Source organism: Chiloscyllium plagiosum, unplaced genomic scaffold, assembly GCF_037043375.1.
Source record: "Chiloscyllium plagiosum isolate Xiang-an unplaced genomic scaffold, Cpla_swu_hap1 HiC_scaffold_5, whole genome shotgun sequence".
In the NCBI taxonomy this organism is placed as follows: domain Eukaryota; kingdom Metazoa; phylum Chordata; class Chondrichthyes; order Orectolobiformes; family Hemiscylliidae; genus Chiloscyllium; species Chiloscyllium plagiosum.
In genome coordinates, this window is record NW_028270143.1 from 62,295,073 (window position 1) to 62,315,636 (window position 20,564).

At 38.7% G+C, this 20,564-nt stretch overlaps 1 protein-coding gene across 1 annotated transcript in view; it reads right to left on the reverse strand.

The window, feature by feature from the left end:
- The window catches only part of LOC122549914 (receptor activity-modifying protein 3-like), a 205,241-nt gene that overhangs the window by 130,013 nt on the left and 54,664 nt on the right, over nt 1–20,564 (reverse strand). Inside the window, exon 5 of the transcript XR_015757209.1 lies at nt 11,478–11,562. The gene's annotated coding sequence lies outside the window, so the exon portion shown is untranslated. The remainder of the gene's footprint in view (nt 1–11,477; nt 11,563–20,564) is intronic.

Here is a 20,564-nt window from a genome sequence, read left to right on the forward strand (position 1 = left end):
TCAGACCCCTGTTATGAGACTCACTCAGCCTTTTATGTCCCATCTGTAACTGCCCATGTGAAAAAGCTGTTTGTGCATGTTTGAGTGTATTAGAGTAAACTCAAATGTTTCTCCAACTATCTAATTTTGTTTGTTTAGCCTCACATTTTAATTTATCCTCACATTTATTGACAGTCACTACAGCTTCATGATCATGAGGACAAGATAAAGGGAATGTTTTAGTGTTTAGCCTACTGAGTTGTTGATGTTAATGTTAGTTAAGGAATTCCAGGATACTGGAATTAAGGAATTCAGGATGGTGATTTTGAAGAAATCGAAAGATATATCCCAAGTCGGGATGCAGAGAGACTTGGAAGGGAAATTGGAATGATGACATTCCCATGAAATTGTAGCTTTTGTGCTGGTTGGTAATAACCATGGTAATGTGTGGGAATGTTATTGATGAAAACTTAATGAGTTGCTGAAATACATTCCCTTGATAATGCATACAGTAGCCACAATGCATTAGTCATGAAAATGTAGGTGTCAACAGCAAGGGTACTCTGCAGTATATTAGATTTGATTCCCTACAGTATAGAAACAGGTTGGCCCAACAAGTCCACATCAACTCTCTGAAGAGTAACCCACCCAGACCCATTCCCTTACCCAATATTTACTCCTGACTAATGCACCTAACACAATAGGCAATTTGTCATGGCCAATTCACCTATCCTGCACATCTTCGGATTGTGGGAAAAAATTGGAACACCCGTAGGAAACCCACGCAGACATGGGGAGGATGTGCAAACTCCTGGCAGTAGATGGTATTCAGCCTCTTGGTTGCTATTCTGGATGCACCTTAGGTCAAGTTAGGTAAAGGGGAAGTACAACGAGATCTAGGTATTCTTATACATCATTCAATGAAAGCAACCATGCGGGTACAGCAGGAAGTGAAGAAAGCTAATGGCATGCTGGCCTTCATAACAAGAAGAATTGAGTATAGGAGCAAAGACGTCCTTCTGCTGCTGTCCAGGCCCCTGGTGAGACCGCACCTGGAGTATTGTGTTCAGTTTTGGTCTCCAAATTTGAGGAAGGACATTTTGGCTATTGAGGGAGTGCAGCGTAAGTTCACAAGGTCAATTCCCAGAATGGTGGCGCTATCATATGTTGAAAGATTGGAGCGACTGGGCTTTTATACACTTGGGTTTAGGAGGATGAGAGGGGATCTGATTGAGACGTATAAAATTATTAATGGATTGGACACTCTGGAGGTAGGAAGCACGTTTCCACTGATGGGTGAGTCCAGAACCAGAGGACACGGTTTAAAAATAAGGGGTAGGCCATTTAGAACAAAGTTGATGAGAAACTTCTTCACCCAGAGAGTCGTGGATATATGGAATGCTCTGCCCCAGAAGGCAGTGGAGGCCAAGTCTCTGGATACTTTCAAGAAAGAGAGGGATAGAGCTCTTAAGGATAGTGGAATCAAGGGTTATGGGGATAAGGCAGGAACAGGATACTGATTGTGGATGATCAGTCATGATCATAATGAATGGTGGTGCTGGCTCGAAGGGTCAAATGGCCTACTCCTGCACCTATTGTCTATTGTCTTTACAAACAAGTGGTGAATATTTCACTATCTTCCAGATTGTGCATTTTAGTTGGTGGAGACATACCTATAGGATAGTTATCCCACCTTTGCCATACCCTCCAGCTGGGCAGGTCATTGTTACCTGCCATTTCTGGATATTAAAGCTGGTCCATAGTTCCATTACCAGAATAATTGTAATTGGAATTGAATGCAAAAATTAACAATATACAGTGCCAATCCTGACCTTATTATTGAAGGAAGCTTACTGATGAAATGGCTGAAGTTAATTGGGCAGAAGATGATTCCCCACAGAATTCCTGCATCAATGTCCTGGAGTGTGAAGCTTAGTTTTGAATAAGCACAGGTCTCTTTATCTTGCACAAATAGAACTCTATATTCTAGCAGGTTATCTCATTGTCCTCAATGGTGCATATTCCTCAGAATCACATGTAGTGAAATGCTGAAGAAATCAAGAAGAAAACATGGCTTTAAAGACAATGCCAGGCCAGTTTAGAGAGAAGGAGAAAGTGAGGGCTGCAAATGCTGGAGATCAGAGCTGAAAATGTGTCACTGGAAAAGCGCAGCAGGTCAGGCAGCATCCAAGGAACAGGAGAATCGACGTTTCGGGCATAAGCCCTTCTTCAGGAATGGCTTTAGAGAGAAATCAGGAGAATATTTTTCATACAAGTGCTGAAGAGACCTGGAAGGCAACAAAACTGCGATAGGTCAGGATTAGGTTTAGGGTTAGGGTAACTGTGAGGACAATTGTAGTTTTTAAGGCTGAGATTATTGTTAGATATTTGATAAGCAAGGGAATTAATATGAAACTAAGGCAGGAAAATGAGCTATCTGAAGTGCAGATCAGTTATAACCTAATTGAATTGACGTCCAAATTTTACAAATACATTTATTATAATCTCCTTGCTGACTTTATGACATGTTTTATGTCTGGGATAATCACTATGGGCAGCACGGTGGCACAGTGGTTAGCACTGCTGCCTCACAGCGCCAGAGAGCTGGGTTCAATTCCTGCCTCAGGCAACTGTCTGTGTGGAGTTTGCACATTCTCCCCGTGTCTGCGTGGGCATCCTCCAGGTGCTCCGGTTTGCTCGTGCAGGTCAGGTGAATTGGCCATGCTAAATTGCCTGTAGTGTTAGGTGTAGGGGAATGGGTCTGGGTGGGTTGCTCTTCGGAGGGTCGGTTGGACTTGTTGGGCCGAAGGGCCTGTTTCCACACTGTAAGTAATCTAAAAAATCCTTCTGGTGTAATCTAATCTAATTTATTAAGATGAAGTGACCACTGTAGTTTATTCAGCATTGTCTACTTGAGGTCATCATGCACCCATGTACCTGCAGAAAGAATGTGTAAGGAAAAGATAAGCAAATGACCCATATTTAACATGCTGTGTAATTTTAATCCAAAATGCTTCTGATTAAATATAAAACTTGGCTATTTTCCCCAAGAAATTCACAACCTCATATTATGCATCAACACAAAGCACAGAGACACAAAAGCTGTTAAAGTCCATGATCAGCAAGTTGCTGAATTAAATTGAATATACCAGCTGGATTTTTCCAGTCAAAGCTTCCTTAAACTCCTATAATTAGTAAATAATTTGAAATCATGAAAAAGCACAATTATTGGCAGTGTATCCAAAATGTTATAGCAAGTAATAAGCCAATGCATAAAAATGCAATCAATTCATTTATCTTCTGCTGACAGCATTGTTATCTCATCGTAATGTCTTTTTACAAGTGATTGAACTCAATCTGTCTTGAATTATTGTGTTATTCAATATAAAATAAATTCCTACAATCGAATATCATAACCACAGTGCAGAAGTAATGCAATACCAAATCACAGTGGGCAGAGTCTAGAAATAACCTACACCTCTAATTGGATACAGATGATTAAAACTTCAAATCTAACCAATATGTATATACTTTTGAAACCCATCCTCAAAGATGAGACAGACAGTAAGAAAAATAAGCAAAGAAAAACAAATTCTGAGATCAGAGAACCTGCTCAAGTAGATGACTGAATCCCAGTTTCCAGCACTCTCCATGATCAAGGATGGGATTTGTGCCAACAAGGGAGGTAACTTGAAGCTAGAAGTGTCCTATCTTCACAGATCTGCCTCAGTTCAAAGATGCAGCCATACATAATTTTCACTCAGAAGGTGAGGTGTAGGGGAGAGTCAGGCCTATCAATTCCAGGAGCAGATCCTAGGCAGCCACCAGGCAAGTAAGTCCTGGGGCAGGCAGATTAGCACTTACTTCATGGTTGTCTGGGATCCTTCTTCTCTTGTAATTTTTAAAAAGTCAAGTCCTTCAACCCTCACCTCTTACAATGTCACATTCCTCTATCTGCTATTCATAGCCCTCATATCCTCTAACTTAACTCAATGTCAACTTATACATCTCACAGCCACTCTCCATGACACTTGCTACTTTCCATGCCCACTCAATGCCAACCCATGCTCCTTTCATGCCCATTCACCTCTATATACAACCATTGTGCAGCCATTGCATAACCATTGAGCTATCTAAAAGCATTGACAAGTATGGAATTGCTCAGAACCAATTATGAACTGTTCTTTGTTAAAAGAAAACTGCTGCTTCTTCAATTATGTGAAAGTGAAAATCTATAGACTATTAACATGTCAAGCACTTCACATGTCTTAATCTTGTCAAAGTAAGCATCATGAAAATAACATATTATAACAACTCAAATATGTCAATTAAGCAAAATTGACAATTCACTTAACTTGTCAAAATAGATGCCCTGCTAAGCAAATGTTTGAGTGATTTGGACTCCCAGTCAAACATGCATAATGATTGGAAACACAGAAAGCCACATCAGCTAGCTTCCTACCTATATGCCATAATACAAAAATAATTGCCTGTGCTGTGGATGATGATTGGAATCTTTCCTTGTGCTTTTTTTAACTTTCGCACTCTCTAGGAATTACTCCACTAAAGGAGAGTTAATGGTTTGGTGTGCACCTAGTCACTTCGAAGGTTCATAAAATAGTATGGGTACTGCTGGTTGACATTCATAATGTATATTAAAAAGGAAACTTAATAACATTACATAGTTAATTACAACATGTTAAGGTTTGTGTCATGGCTAGTATTTGTGGGAGCTCCTGGATACCAGTGTGGTCCATGGCAGATGCAGCTGCACTGAGAGTTTACAACTCAATATTTATGAGATGTAGGCCAAGCTGCAGACATTGTGATGTATCAACATAGGCAAGTTATCCAGATTCATTGTCCCAGCTGCAAGTCACATCCCTTAGTTTCTGATTTGATAAGTAGTCAGAGACAAGTGTGTGTGACTGCAAGTGAAGCAGATAAAGGGACCCGGGGGCAGGAGCTCGGAAGCCTTTACCTTTGCAATTGTCTAACAGATTTGATGTACTTTCAACTTGTTTGGATGTAAGTGTGGGCTTCAAAATGGATACACTAACTGATCATAGTAACTTGGTGCAGGAAGCAATTCAAGCGGAGGTAGAGCAAACAAACATGGTGGTAATAGGAGATGGATTCTGGATCAGTGGTGCTGGAAGAGCACAGCAATTCAGGCAGCATCCGAGGACAGGCAAAATCGACGCTTCGGGCAAAAGCCCTTCATCAGGAATAAAGGCAGAGAGCCAGAAGCAGCCTTTATTCCTGATGAAGGGCTTTTGCCCGAAGCGTCGATTTTGCCTGTCCTCGGATGCTGCCTGAATTGCTGTGCTCTTCCAGCACCACTGATCCAGAATCTGGTTTCCAGCATCTGCAGTCATTGTTTTTACCTCGGTAATAGGAGATGGTATAGTGAAGGAAATAATACTGTTCTCTGGAACAAAGAGCGTGGGTATAAAAGGTTGTAGTTGCAAAATTCAGGATGCTGCCTAGAGCTGAGGAGGAACATGCAATGGGAGGGGAAAGATCCAGTCATCATGCTCCATGCAGGTGGCAATAATTTAGGTAGGATAAGGAAAGAGATTCTGCATAGTCAACATGTGAAAATCTGCACTAAATTAGAAAGCAGAACCACCAAAGGTAATAATGTCGGGATTATTACCTGAGCAAAATAAGAAAATTGGCATTGAGCTAGTAAGCATGTGGGGCTCAAAAACAATGTGGGAAAAGCTGGGTCCTTGTTCATGGAGCACTGGCGCCAGTTCTAGTAAAGTAGGACATGTACCATTGGGACTGTCTGTACCTGAACCACACTGATGCCTGTTTTTCAGCAAGTTGCATAATAAGACAGGAAGAAAGGGTTTTATACTAAATAGTGGGGGCAATGATCAAATTAGAAAATATGTGATAAATCAATAAGTAAAAACAAGAAATATAGGTTTCAACAGTCAAACCAATAAACATAATGCAGCAGAAAGGGATAAAAATTACATTTCTAAAAATAAATCAATAGATAATGCTAGAAATTACAAAAATAACAAAAGGACAAAATTGAAGGTCTATATTCAATGTACTTAGCATTCTGAACAAAACAAATGAACTGATAGAAATAATTAGAAATAAATACGAATAATCTGATAGTCATTGTGGAGACATGGCTGCAGAATTTCAGGTTGGGATATGAATATTAGATGGTACAGAACATATATGAAGCTAAGAAAGGTTGGAGAGGTGGCTCCGATACTTTCTGATGGTATAGGAGAGAGATGATCTAAGTTGAGAAAAACAGGAAGTAGAAGAAGATTGGTTAAGATGATAATTGATAAAGATAAGACATCACATTGGGGTGTAGTGCAGAAACGCCCTAACAGTAACCATACAGAAGGATGGAGTAAAGTCACCATAGTCCAACAGGGCTGCTCTCTTGTGGTTGTTTAACCTGAGGGTTACCATGTCCCAGATGAGGGGAGAGGTTGAGATGGGAGAATCTTTCATGGGAACCTCAGCTGGTGTAGGAATTGGACCCACACTGTTCACATTGCTCTGTATTACAAATCAGCTGTCCAGTCAACTGAGTCGACTGACTCCCAGCAGGTTACAGCATAAAGGAAGAAATAATGGAAGCTTGTCAGAAAGGAGAATCTTGACCATATCGACTGGAAAAATCAGACAGGCAAAAACAGCCAAAAAAACAATATTTTCAGGATGGTTTCTTAAAACTGATTAGAAAGAGCAAGGTATGTAAGACATGGTATTGAGATAGGATTAATCAATGTTCTTATGGTGAAGGTGCCTCTAGTTCACAGTGATCATAACAGAGAGTCATACAGTCATACAGCATGGAAACAGACCCTTCGATACAACCAAACCATGCCAAACATAATTCCAAACTAAACTAGTTCCACCTGCCTGCTACTAGTCTATATCCCTCCAAACCTTTTCTATTCAGGAATCTATCCAAATGTCTTTTAAATGTTGTAGTTGTACTTACATTCACCACTTCATCAGGAAGTTCGTTCCACACACGAACCACCCTCTGCATAAAAACATTTGCCTCTTATGTCTTTTTAAAATCTGTCTCCTCTCACCTTAAAAATGTGCCCCTACTCTTGAAATTCCATGATTGAATTTGGCATGCAAACTAGTATTCTTAACTTAAATAGGGATAAATATCAGTGCATGAAAGCAGAACGAGCTGAAATGAATCAGCAAATTGGGTTAAAGGATAGAGATGCATTTAAGAAGATGTTTCACAATACATAAAGTAGATAATTTCCAACAAAAAAGAAAAATTTCGAGGGAAAGGACCCATCATTTCTGGTTATTTTAAAAATACTTCTTATTTAATTTAACTATAAAAGTAAATTAAATCAACAAAAAATTAAAATTTGTGTCAAAGTTAAAGAAAAAAGTAAATTATTGCACAAATTATTGCAAGTCAAAAAATTGGACAGAATTTTTTTAAAAAGCAAAGAATGACTAAAAGACTAATAAGGAAGGGGAAAAGAGTATGAGGAAAAGTTGATAGAAATATCAGAACAGATAGTGAGAGGTTCTGTAGATATTTAAAAAGGCCAAAGACAATGTTGCTCCCATAAAAAGTGAATCTGGAAATCTAATGATGGAAAATAAAGAGATGGTAAGTGAACTGAACAGGAATTTTGCATTAATCTTTATAGCAGAGGACTTCAATCTAGCATCTAAAATGAAGTGTCTTGATTAGAGTGGTGCTGGAAAAGCACAGCAGGTTAGGCAGCATCCGAGGAGCGGGAAAACCGATGTTTTGGGCAAAAGCCCTTCATCAGGATAACTGTGACGAAGGGCTTTTGCCCAAAACGTTGATTTTCCTGCTGCTCGGATGCTGCCTGACCTGCTGTGCATTTCCAGCACCACTCTAATCTAGACTCTGGTTTCCAGCATCAGCAGTCCTCAATTTTTCCTAGTCTAAAAAGAAGTGGTTAGTGAGCTAGTGATAAATTGATTCTAATTTTGAAACATTCCTGAGACTTGGAGAAGATTCCATAAGATTGGAAGATAGCAATTATAACTCTATTATTCTTTTAACTTTAGTATTCTTTGAAGATGTAATATCTGCTGTGGATAAAGAAAAATAGGAGGATTTAATGTACTTTGATTCCAAGTTTGATAAAGTGTCATATCAAAGACTATGGCAAATAATAAAGGCTTAAGTTGTAAAGGGGAACATATTAAAGTGAATGGAAAATTCGCTATATAACAGGAAACAGAAAGTAGGCATAAAAAGGCCTCTTTGCTTGTTGGCTTGATGCAACAAGTGATATGCCACAGTTATCCGTGCTGTGGTTCCAACATTTTGTAATTGATATAAATGACTTGGATGAAGAGGCTATAGGTGTGGTAGCTTAATTCATTGATGACACCAAGAGATAAAAACAAGGTCGTGAAAAGGCTGTACAAAGGCTACAATGGGATGTAGAAAGGTTATGTGAGTAGAGTATGGCAAAGGGTATAATATGAGGAAATGTGTAATTTCCATTTTATCAGGAAAAATTTTTAAAAAGCATATTATCTAAATGGTAAGATATTGTAAAACCCTGCGATGCAGCAAGAAATGGAGTGTCTCATTCTTGAATCACAAAAGGTTAGTACTAAATCAAATGTGGAAAAGATGGATCCGCAGGTACAGAAATCCAGAAGTAGGGATCACTATTTAAAAATAATAAATCACCCGGTAAAGTCGGAAATGAGGCTTTTCTCTCTCAGAGGATCTGGGGTTTTTGGAACACTCTTCCTCAAAAAGCAGTGGAAGCAAAGATTTTGATTATGTTAAGGCAGATTTAAATAGATTTTTGGTAAGCTAGGGGATGAAAGGGTATCAGGGTATCTAGGAATGTGGATCAGATCAGCTATCATATTATTTAATGATGGAGAAGGCTCAAAGAACTGAATGGCTTACTCCTGCTCCTGCAGACTTAATGACTTTACTACTTGTCTTGTTTCCACCTTAATCTAGCAAGAGTTTTCATCATTGGCAAGGCAAGTGACAAGGTCTTTGTCATGAGTACTGCAGACAAAATCATTCCATTGATAATAGTCAAAGGAGGCACTGGCAGTACATGCTGAGATTGAGTTTCAGCTCATTCCTTGCTATTTGTGAAATGCCGCTTATATGTAATGAGCTAATTTCAGCCTAATCCAGAAGAAAGGAAATGATTGAGTTCAGGTCAAATGCTAACCCATACAATTTTAATCTCCACTGAGATGGGTTCAGTATAGGAGGACTGAACCAAATCTACTATATCCATTTTTTGACTCACTGGGGTAGTGTAGTGGAAATGAAGCCCTACTATTCCCAATTTCAACATAACAGTTAACGTTTTTAGAAGGAATATGCAAAATCTTGAAATGACTTATTTTTCAGATCTAGGTGGGTCGAAAGCATGGACCAGGTTTCTGTCCTTAAGAAGAAATCAATACTTGCAGTGGAAGCTAGATTATCTGAAGGAAATGGGCAGGCAGTATTTTGGTAGGTTAATCGACTGACGGATAACAGTTTCGCTGAGCATCGGGACATTGTGATCTTGCCAGATAATCCAATATTAGGATAATCAAATGCCAGATGATCGAGGTTCTTCTGTATTACAGATTATTAGATTCTAGCTACAGCTAAACAGTTAAACTAAATTGAGTAAACTCTATAAATTAAAACTCTAAACACCTTATAAACTTCCCCATACAGACTGACAAACAGAAAAGGTAAACCAAGAATTTGCCTGGTCTTGAGGGCATTGGCTATGAGGAAAAGTTAGAAAGACCAGGCTTGTTTTCACTGGAAAGATAGCGGCTGACAGAAGACCTGATAGAGGTCTACAAAATTATGAGAAGCATAGATAGGGTGGATAGTCAGAGGCTTTTTAGCAGGGTTGAAGTTTCAATTACAAGGGGGCACAGATTCAAGATGAGAGGGAGAAGGTTTAAGGGGGATGTTTGAGGGGAAGTTTTCATGCAGAGACTGGTAGGAGCCTGGAACACACTGCCTAGGGAGTGGTGGAAGCAGGCATTTTGGCAACATTTAAGAGACATCTAGATGGTTACATGAATAGGGAGAGAATAGAGGGATATGGGTAGAAAGTTTGTTGTTTAGTTTAGTTAGGGCATGATAATCGACATAGGCTTGGAGGCCCAAAGAGACTGTTCCTGTCCTGTACCTTGTTTTTTTGTTCTTTTTTCAACAACTGAGCTCGCTGCTCACTTAGTCAAAGTATACAAAAACATATTGTACAAAACAAAGTATTAAAAAAGAGCAATGGCAAGACCATACAGGAGTACCCTCAGCTCTGGTTATGACCATGCTGGATAATCTCCCTGCATTTTCTAAGGTCAATCTTGTTGATTGCTTGTCACCAACAATGGTGGTGGAATAAATACATTCTGCAGTGTTTCAAGTTCTAGCATAAACATAAAGGAAAAACAAAGCTTGTTACTTCTGGGTGAATTAAATAGGGTTAGCATCATGTCCTACAATATTGTTTTAATAATAGCATTATGCAAATCATGCACAACACACTAATTGGAGGAATACAAGGGAAATATCACGGTAGCACTGAATATATCAAACGGGTAAGTTAATTTCTTTTTTCTAATCAAGTTATTCAGACACAATCTGGAGTAGGTGAGTTTTGAACCCAGGCCTTCTGGTTCAGAAATAGGGACTATAACATTGATTTTCCTGCTCCTCGGATGCTGCCTGACCTGCTGTGCTTTTCCAGCATTACTCTAATCTAGACATTGTACCATAAGTTAATTAGTTAGTTTTTTTTATTTTAATCCACCTGTTTAGACATATTACTACACACCTCTGGAGTAGGTAGGATTTGAACCCAGGCTTCCTTGCTCAGAGATAGGGGTACCACCACTGTGCCACAAGAAACTTTGTTGATCAGTTTAAATATTTTCTAATCAACCTGTTCAGAGATGTTATCACACACTGCGGGACCAGGTGGGACTTGAACCTGGGCATCCTGGTTCCAGTTAGTTTGTTTTGTACCTGCTTATTAGCCTCAACTGTCAGCACTAGTGGTTTGCAAGCATTTTCATGGTGATGGCAAAAAAAAAGAAAAATGATCAAAGTGATGCTTTTGAATGTTCGTTTTCACTCCTATTAATCAGAAGCACAACACCCATCTAATTCTCACAACATTTCCTTCTTGGTGTTCAATCAGATTTCATCCATGCAAATACAGAGGTATGCTAGAAAGATATTTAGGTTGGATGAAAATTGAGTTATTCAAATGAATCATGCTTAACAACAGCATAATGCAAATAATACAAATAAGGTTTAACTATTTGTGTATGATTGCATATTTAATCCTCGTAATGGACCAGCTATTATTTAAACTTAGTATTTGGTGATTGCTCATTGATTCTATGCAGTTTAGACAACAGTCAAACTCCTAACTTCTTACTCTTAACAGCACATTTTGTTACAAATGCAAACCAAGCTTTCAAGAACGAGAACGTACTTAGATCAAGTAGGATCTTCTGACATGGAATCAGACATTTGGAATCAGGCAAATTCGCCTCTTTAGAAACTTTCTCAGTGAGTATCTGAAAAGGATCATGAAAAGAACAGATTTAGCACAGCACTTACTAAACAGTTAAAAGTCACATGCTCAGATCAGAGTAACTTTCAGTCATGTTACAAGTGTATATTAGTAGTTTAAAAACAATGAATATTCACAACAACTACTCACATTATATAATAATTTTAATACAGTTCAAAAGAAGTCCTTTTCATCTCCAACTTAAACGAGAAACCTGTTATTTTTACACTGTGTCCTTTAGGTCTAGTCACAAGGAACTGGCATCTATCCTGTCAAGTATTCTTGGCATCTTTTATGTTTCAATTATATCACCTCTCGTTCTTCCAAACTCCAATGAATACAGACCACAATGTCCAAAAATTCTCATAGATAACACTGCCATGCCAGTTATCAGATGAATGGATCTTCTCAGAACTGCTTCTAATGTATGTACATCTTTCTTAAATAAAGAGACTAAATTGTGCACAGTACTCCAGATGTGGTCTCTTTAATACCCTGTACAGCAGTAGCTAACACCTATATTTTTATATTCCATTCCTCTTGCAAAAAATGGCAAGTGCATTTGTTTTTCCAGTCATTTGTTGCACCTGCACACCAACTTTTTGTGATTCAACATTCAGATTGCTTTTTCCCTAAGAGTTGTACAAAATCCGTCCATTTAAATGACATACAGGCTACATTGCCTTTCTATCCTTTCTTCCAAAGTGGACAAGTCCTTTTGTTCACACATCATGTTCCACCTGCCAATTGTTTCCTACTTACTTATTCTGCCTATATGTTTTTGCAGACACTCTCATATTGCACCTTCCACCCTTGTGTACATTAAAATTACAATCAGAGACAGAGAAAAGAGTAGGGCACCACCTTGTCCATCCCAGGTCTGCTGTTCTTACCTAAAATGCAGCCAGTTAAATTGCACCTCTGACCACACCACAAGGATTATAAAATTTTAGGTTGGTTGAGACAGCAATGTGCCCTAATATCTCTTTTGCTATTGGGTAGATTAAGATAATTGGGGAAGATTGATTTTTTTATATATTCTTGGAACCAGGATCCAGCACATATTCACATGACTATTGTTCCTTGGATATTTCTGGCAAATAAGTAAATGTTTTCTATTAAAACCTGCTTTATGATTCTTGATGAGTAAGTACTTCCTTAGACAAACAAATGTTCAGTATCCTGCATTGACTGCTGCTCCCTGCCTTCTCCTACTAGCTTGAATATAAGGGCACTTTATGGGGCACCATATTGTAGAAACAGTAAATAATAATATTGTACATTCCTTCGTTAGTTGAACTAATTGCCTCCTCTAACCCTGCCCTTCAGGACCAATGAAACATTGTGAAAGTGGTTTAGTTTATTTTAGGCAACATGCACTTACTGCTCCCTTTGGCTAATTTCCAGAAATTGCTCATGGAGTACATTAATAGAAGCTGCAAATAGCTGCAGTAGAAATAGGCAATAAATAAACAATTCCATCCCTGGGTCAATGAGTAGCCACCTTAGGACAATTTACATCCATTTCAAGGAACAGCAACAACATGGCTGAATGGGCCATCTTTTAGGACATATTATGACACACAACCATGGTTTAAGCTCTAGAGGCTAACATGACCAATGAGTTACTCCCTACTTATATGAATACAGAGCTCCATTTAGACCATTCAGCTAATACGGCCTGCATGAACATTTCTTTAAATTTTATGAGGCTAGCACAAAGTCAGATAGTCACACAGCACGGAAACAGACATTTTGATCTAACTCATTCATGCTGGACAGGTTTCTCAAACTATTAGAGGCTAATATCCCTCTAAACCTTTCTTATTCGTACCTGTCTATATGTGTTTTAAATGTTATAACTGTAGCTATCACTGTAACCTATCACTTCCTCTGGCAGTTCATTCAACATATGAACCACCGTCAGTGTTAAAACATTGACCCTTGGCTCCCTTTTAAATCCTTCACCACTCACCTTAAAAATATGCCCTCTAGTTTTGAATTCCCCTACCCTGGGGAACAGACCTTTGCAATTCACCTTATCTACGCCCCTCATGATTTTATAAACCTCTATAAGGTCCTGCCTTATCCTCTAGTGTTCCAATGAAAACTATCCCAGCCTATCCAGTTTCTCCTTATAACTCAAACCCTCCAGTCCCAGCAATATTCCTGGTTTGCTGATCCTTGGTGCCATAAGAAATTTGTCACCCTTAAATTGTGAACAATGCCAAATGAGTACTAAGCAAGTTTCCAGCTGAGGCACCAGATATACTGGATCACCTGCAGCCAATGCAGTCTCTACACGTAAACCATTGGATTATCAGTTCCAAGCTCTTCTTTCAAAGTGAAAATATCAAACGAAAAAGAAAACTAATGAAATCCATGATTTGGAGATGCCGGTGTTGGACTGGGGTATACAAAGTTAAAAATCACACAACACCAGGTTATAGCTTTCGGAGCTAGTGTGCTTCCAATTAAACCTGTTGGACTATAACCTGGTGTTGTGTGATTTTTAACAATGAAATCCATGTTTGTGCCAGCAGAGGAAATGTACAAACATAGCTGTTACTTCTCATGATGGGATGTTAGCATGTATTTACATTTTTGTAAAAAAAGACCCAACCAGAATGGTGGTGATTGGGTAATTTACCTCAATACTGCAGTTTTATAATGATATGCAGTTGCTGGTGTTAGACTGGGGTGGACAAATTCAGAAGTCATACAACATCAGGTCAAACAGATTTATTCAAAATGACAAGCTTTCAGAGCACAACTCTTTCATCATATGCAGTTTTGTAAGGCGCTAGGATTCATTTAACGCACTTAATTTCCAACATTCAACCATGGGAGCTCTTCTTTGTGTAGTAGCCAGAAATCCTGGGTTGAAATCCCATCTCTTCAGAGGTGCATCATAATATCCATGGGCAGGTTGATTAAGAATATCTGTATCATGTAACCATCCTCATCAACCATATCTGTTTTGCAGAAATAGCACAGTTTTTAATGGAAAATTGGTATACTTTCAGTTATAAGTCCATTTGTTGTAGGCTGTTGACTGTGTTTTGCTAGTTAAGTAAATTTTGTTTAAGTCCTGCTGTACAGCTTGCTAAGCCATCATTAGCTACTCAATGTTGTAAATTTTCACCTTGTGGATTTAAGTGAGACATTGGTTAAAGTACGGAAAAGTAAAAGTCAACAGAAATAATTTTTTTGAAAATCGAGCATCAATGAACAATCTATAACTGAGTATGTGCCACTCAAAATCTTCCATTGGCAATTTCTTAATAATTGAGGGGAGACAAATGGAGTGGTATTGAATTGAATGATTTATTGTCACTTGCATTTTACAGTGAAAACCTTCAACTGTCACCACAATCTAGCAACATTTTGAAGAGTTTAAGACTAAAAAGAATAAAAAAGGTATAACTAAAAGCGAATCTATCTTCATTTCACTGCCTCCGCCATGGTAATTTATCAAACTTTTTGTAGAGACAGCATACCTGTGCAATGTTCTCTATTTTTGGCCGAAGTTAAACGTTCCCTGTAGGCTGCATGGTCACATTGCCATGGAACTGTTGGAAGGTTTTGTGCATGCTAATCAGCATGCCAACACAATGGAAGCCATTGCCATCCTTAACGTCCACACACCAGAAAGAAAATTAGAGGGAATGCTGCCTCTGTTGTAGCTGTATTGGAACATCTTGGCTAAAGGAGTGACACATTCTGACAACAACTGTGATGATTTCAGGGCCTATAGACCTTTGTTATATCCAGTGCTCTGAACTGTCTCTTGAAATCATGTGGAATGAATAGAATTAGCTTAAAACTGGCATCTGGTGATTCAGACCTCAGGAAGCGGACAAGAGGAGTCACTGAAGATATGGAACTTGGTAACTAACGACATCTTTGTTTAATTAATTTAACACTACTGTTTATGACTGAATGTGACAAGGCTGCAGAACTTTGACATGATACTTTAGCCATGGGAGCACTAATCGCAATCTTGCTCTTTCTGCCATTTAGCATATGTCTTCTGCTGTCACTTCAACAAGTTGGCACCTCACTTTCAGATGTTCTTTGACATCCAACAATGCACTTCTGCATTCCACATTGAGCCAGGATTCATCCCTTGCTTGATATTAATTGTAGAGTGAGGATCCTTATTGGCTATAGGGTTTCAGATTGTTTCTGGTGCTGCTGATGGCCCACAGTGTCTAATGAATGATGAAAATTGAGTTGTTTAATTAGTTGTAGATCTATCCCATTTAAAATGGTCATAATACCACACATGAATGGAGGGCATCCTCCATTTTACTTTGTGAATAGATTCCCTACAGTGTGGAAACAGGCCCTTCAGCCCAAGAAGTCCACACCCCATCTTTCACCAAACCTGCACAGTTGTCACTGCTATAAATACCTGTTCTGAACCAATGCATCTGTGACCTGTAGATTGATGAGGATGAGCTCAAGTAGGATTTTCCTTGAGTTTATTTTCTCCCCACCTGCCACACAATCAATCTGGTAACTATATATTCAGGACTGCACCAGCTCAGCCAGTACTGGTGCTACCATGTGGCTCATATTGATGGACATTGAGGACCCCGTTCTGAGCACATTCTGTGCTTTGCTGTTCTTAATGCTTCTTCCAAATTATATTGTTACTTCATAAGCAAGGTAGGAGGTAATAGCAATGTTCCTCGCCCATATTTGACATGCTGCATGGAACTTCCTGGGATCCAGAGTCAGTGGTGAAAACTTTCAAGGCCCCTGCCTTCTACTTACATGTCTTTGTGCCAACCACTCTAGTGAATTAGTATATAATCAGGAGATGTTGATAAAGGACTCTTGGGTATTGATTGAAAGATAGGATTCCAACACAACAGCTATTCCTTGACAAGTCAATTGGCCAACTCTCTCAATGTTAGTAAAAGTCCTCAGATGTAAGTTAAGGTGGAATTTGCAGGGTTTACTGGGTTGTGCCACTTTGTAATATATGAATCAGGAACTTAAATTGCCCATTTCTCACATTTTCTGCTTCACAGTTTGTTACAAGATGGAACGACAGATGATATGTCAATTCTGCAGCATTTGGGATCTTCTGGATACTATTTTGATTGAGGACAAGGACACCTTGAGGTTCGAGCAGCACTAATGACTTGGTGGTTGAACTACAGAAACAGTGATACATACCCAGCTTCTCTGTACCAGGGGTTGATAACACCACTTAGGTTATGGTCTTCTGATTTGGTCAGTGTTGAGGGATGGAAGGGTATAACTGTGAGCGAGGTAGGTATGGAGGTAGGAGTGCAGGAGTGTCAGGCTCAGCAATTGTCCAATTGGTCTGAGATTTTCACAGTCTGTTTGGATGAGTACAGGGACTGCAGGATGGAGAGGAAACTGGCCAGGATTTTATACTTTATAGTTCAGGGAAACATTCAGGTTGATGGAGGGGAATAAGAAATGTAGTAGCAGCAATAGTAGCAATGGTAGTTGTAGGGGGTAGTATAGTCAAAGGAATTGACACCATTCTCTGCAGAAAAGTGCAGAGTTCAGATGGCTGTGCTGCCTGCTTATTACTAGAATTGAGGACATCTACTCAAGGTTGAAAAGGAACTTGCAGAGGAAGGGGAATGATCCAGTCATTGTGATCCAAAAAGGTACCATTGGCACAGGTAGAATAAGGAAGGATGTTCTGCCAGGTACTAAATTAAAAAGCAGAACCTCAAAGGATTTAATCTCCAGTTTTTGCCTGAGCCACATACAACTTAGCATTCATAAAATCAGAAGGATGATATGTGGCTCAAAGACAGGTATGGGAAAAAAGGGTTCCAGTTTAAGGGTAACTGGCACCAATACTAGGGAAAATAAAGGCTCTACCATTGGGACGGTCTGCACCTAAATTGTGCTGGGGCCATGGTTCTTGTGAACTGAATTACTTGGGAAGTTAATAGGATTTAAAATTAATCATGGGGGCAAGGGAACAATTGTGGAAAGATGTGATATATCAAAAAGTAGAAACAAAGTATGACATGAAAGTAGTAATATGGGAAATAATGTTCAGAGAATGTCAGGATGAGGACAAAGAGGAAAAGCCTAGTTAATCAAGACTAGAGCAGACCAAGACAAGAAAAAGATAAAACTGAAGGTTCTGAACTGAAGAGTGGTTTGTATTCAAAATATGGTAAACAAATTGATTGAGCACATTTAAATAAATATGATCTAATAGCCCTTCTAAAGACATGACATCAGAATGATAAAGATTGGCTCCTATATATTCAGAGCAATATGAAATTCAAAAATAATAGGAACCTCAGTAAATATGAAGGGTAGCATTGTTAAGTAAGTGCAGTAGGTGACTTTAAGTTCCATCTAAACTCGTAAAATCAGATTGGCGTTAATAATCTGAATGCAGAGTTCATAAAATGCTTTTGAGATAGTGGCTTAGAGCAGCACATCCTGAAACCAACCAGTGAGTACGCTATATTAGACTTGAAATTGTGTAATCTGACAGGATTAATTAATGACCTCAAGGTAAAGACACCCCTAGGTGGCAGTGATCACAAGGTGATTGCATTTTACCTCCATTTTGAAAGCAACAAGATTGGGTTTAAACACTTTAAACCTAAATAAGAACAACTATGTCAGCACGACAGCTGAGTTAGCTACAGTGAACTGGCATTATAGGCTGCGGGACAGATCAAAAGAGCACAGCAGATACTTAATGGGATATTTCAGAATCCTCCAAGCAAATATATTCTTCCAATAAAGAAAAATTCAAATGGGTGGACCTACCATCCATGATTAACTAATGAAATTAAGAAAAGTATGCAACTGAACACAGGTAAATAACAGGTCAGATAATTGATCAGAATTTAAAGAACAGCAGAGAATTACAAAAACATCAATCAAGAGGAAAGAACTATAGCATGAGAGGAAGCTAGCTAGGAATATACAAATGGGTAGCAAGAGTTTTACATGTATTTAAAAAGAAAAACTGTTGTAAAGTGAGTGTTGATCATCCTAGAATATGAGTATGGGGTGTTGATAGTAGATAATAAGAAAATGCCAGATGAAATGGGTAAATATTTTCATTTTGTCTTCAATATACAGGAAACAAAAAAAACTGTAATAGTTCTAAATCAGGAGGTGAAAGGGAGAGAGGAACTTAGTGAAATTATAATCACAAGGGAAGCAATAAATAGCAAATGGATGAACTGCAGCTAAGTCTCCAAGTCAAGATCGACATTGTCCAAGAGTTTTAAAAGAGGTAGCTAATGAGCTTGTTGATATTTTGATGTCCATTTTTCAACATTCCCTTGATTCAGGAAAGGTTCCATCAGATTGGGAAGTAGCAAATATAACCTCTCAATTTAAGAAGGGAGGGACGCAGAAACTGAAAACTGTAGGATGATTAGCTTGATATGTGCCATAGGAAGGTATTTGAATCAATCATTAAAGAGATTATAGCAACAGCCTAAAAAATATCTCAAAGTAATCAAGAAGAGTTAGTGAAAGTTTGGTCAAGGGGAAATCAGGTTTAACCAATTTATTGCAGTTCTTTGAAGCATTAATATGCATTGTGAAGAAAAAGGAGGCTATGGATATACTGCACATCAATAGTTATTGTGGAAAATAAAAAGGTCATGTTTAGGGGTAACATATTAGCATGGTTAAAATAGTAGTTGACTGACAAAGAACAAAGATGTGCAGGTTAGATGAATTGGCCATGCTAAATTGTCCATAGTGTTCAGAGATGTCTAGGTTAGGTGCGTTAGTCAGGGGTAGAGTAATAGAGATGGGGAATGGGTCTGGGTGGGTTACTTTCAGAGGGTCAGTGTGGACTTATTGGGCTGAAGGGCCTGGTTCCACACTGTAGGTATTCTATTCTAAAGACTATGCCTTGTTGGTATTTTGTTTGGCAGGATGCGGCAAGTCAAGTTCTGCAGGGTTCTATGTACAGGAGCCTCAACATTTTATAACTTATATTAATGACTTGGATGAGAAGATCGATGGCTTGGTAGCTAAAATTTGCAGGCAACACCAAGATATTTAGGAAAACAGGTTGTGAGAAAGACATAAAGAGATTGCAGACAGATTGAGATAGGATTAGTGTGTGGACAAAAATCTGGCAGATGGAGTAAAGTCTGGGAAAATGTGAAGTTGTTCACTGTAGCAAGAAGGCAAAAGCAGACTATGACTTAAATGCAAAAATCCCAGGTATTGAGGAATGTAGGTATTCTCATAGATGAGCCACAAAAAATTAGAACACATGGAGCATGTTCACAAGGCTAATGGAATGCTGTATGAGAGGAATTAACATAAGAATGTTACGCTTCAGTTATGAAGGCATTATTGAGACCACATCTCAAATACCATGCATAGATTTGAGTTCTTTATTTAAGGAAGGATTTAATGCACCAGAAGGGTTTACTTCATTGCTACCTGGAACGAATAGGCGTACATTGAAGATAGATTGGACAAGCTGGGTTTCTTTCTATTAGAGTTAAGAAGAGTGAGGGATGACTTCATTAGCATGTACAAGATCCTGGATGGTCTTGACAAAGTGGCGATAGAAAGGATTTCTTCTCTTCCGGAGCAATTTGGAACTTGGAACACTGTTTTAAAATTAGGGGTCATCCCTTTTGGGATGGAGTTGGGGAGGCGTTTTTTTCTCTCAGAGGGTCAGAACGATGTAACTCACTGCCTCAACACGTAATAGAGAAGAAGCCATTAAACATTTTTAAAGACCTAAGTAAATAGATTCTTGTTAGGCAAAGAAATCAAAACTATCGGGGGTATTTGGGAATGTGGAATTCAAGACACAAACATATCTGCCACGATGGGCGGAATGCTCTACAGCTACTCCTATGCAGTATGTTTATACATATAAGAGAGGGTTTTCCAGGTCAGTTCAATGAGCAATTCAATATTGTTGCAGGTCTGAACTTAGAATTTGATCAGAATCAGTTTCCAGGAGATTTATAACAGTCCAGTAGTCTCATGGTC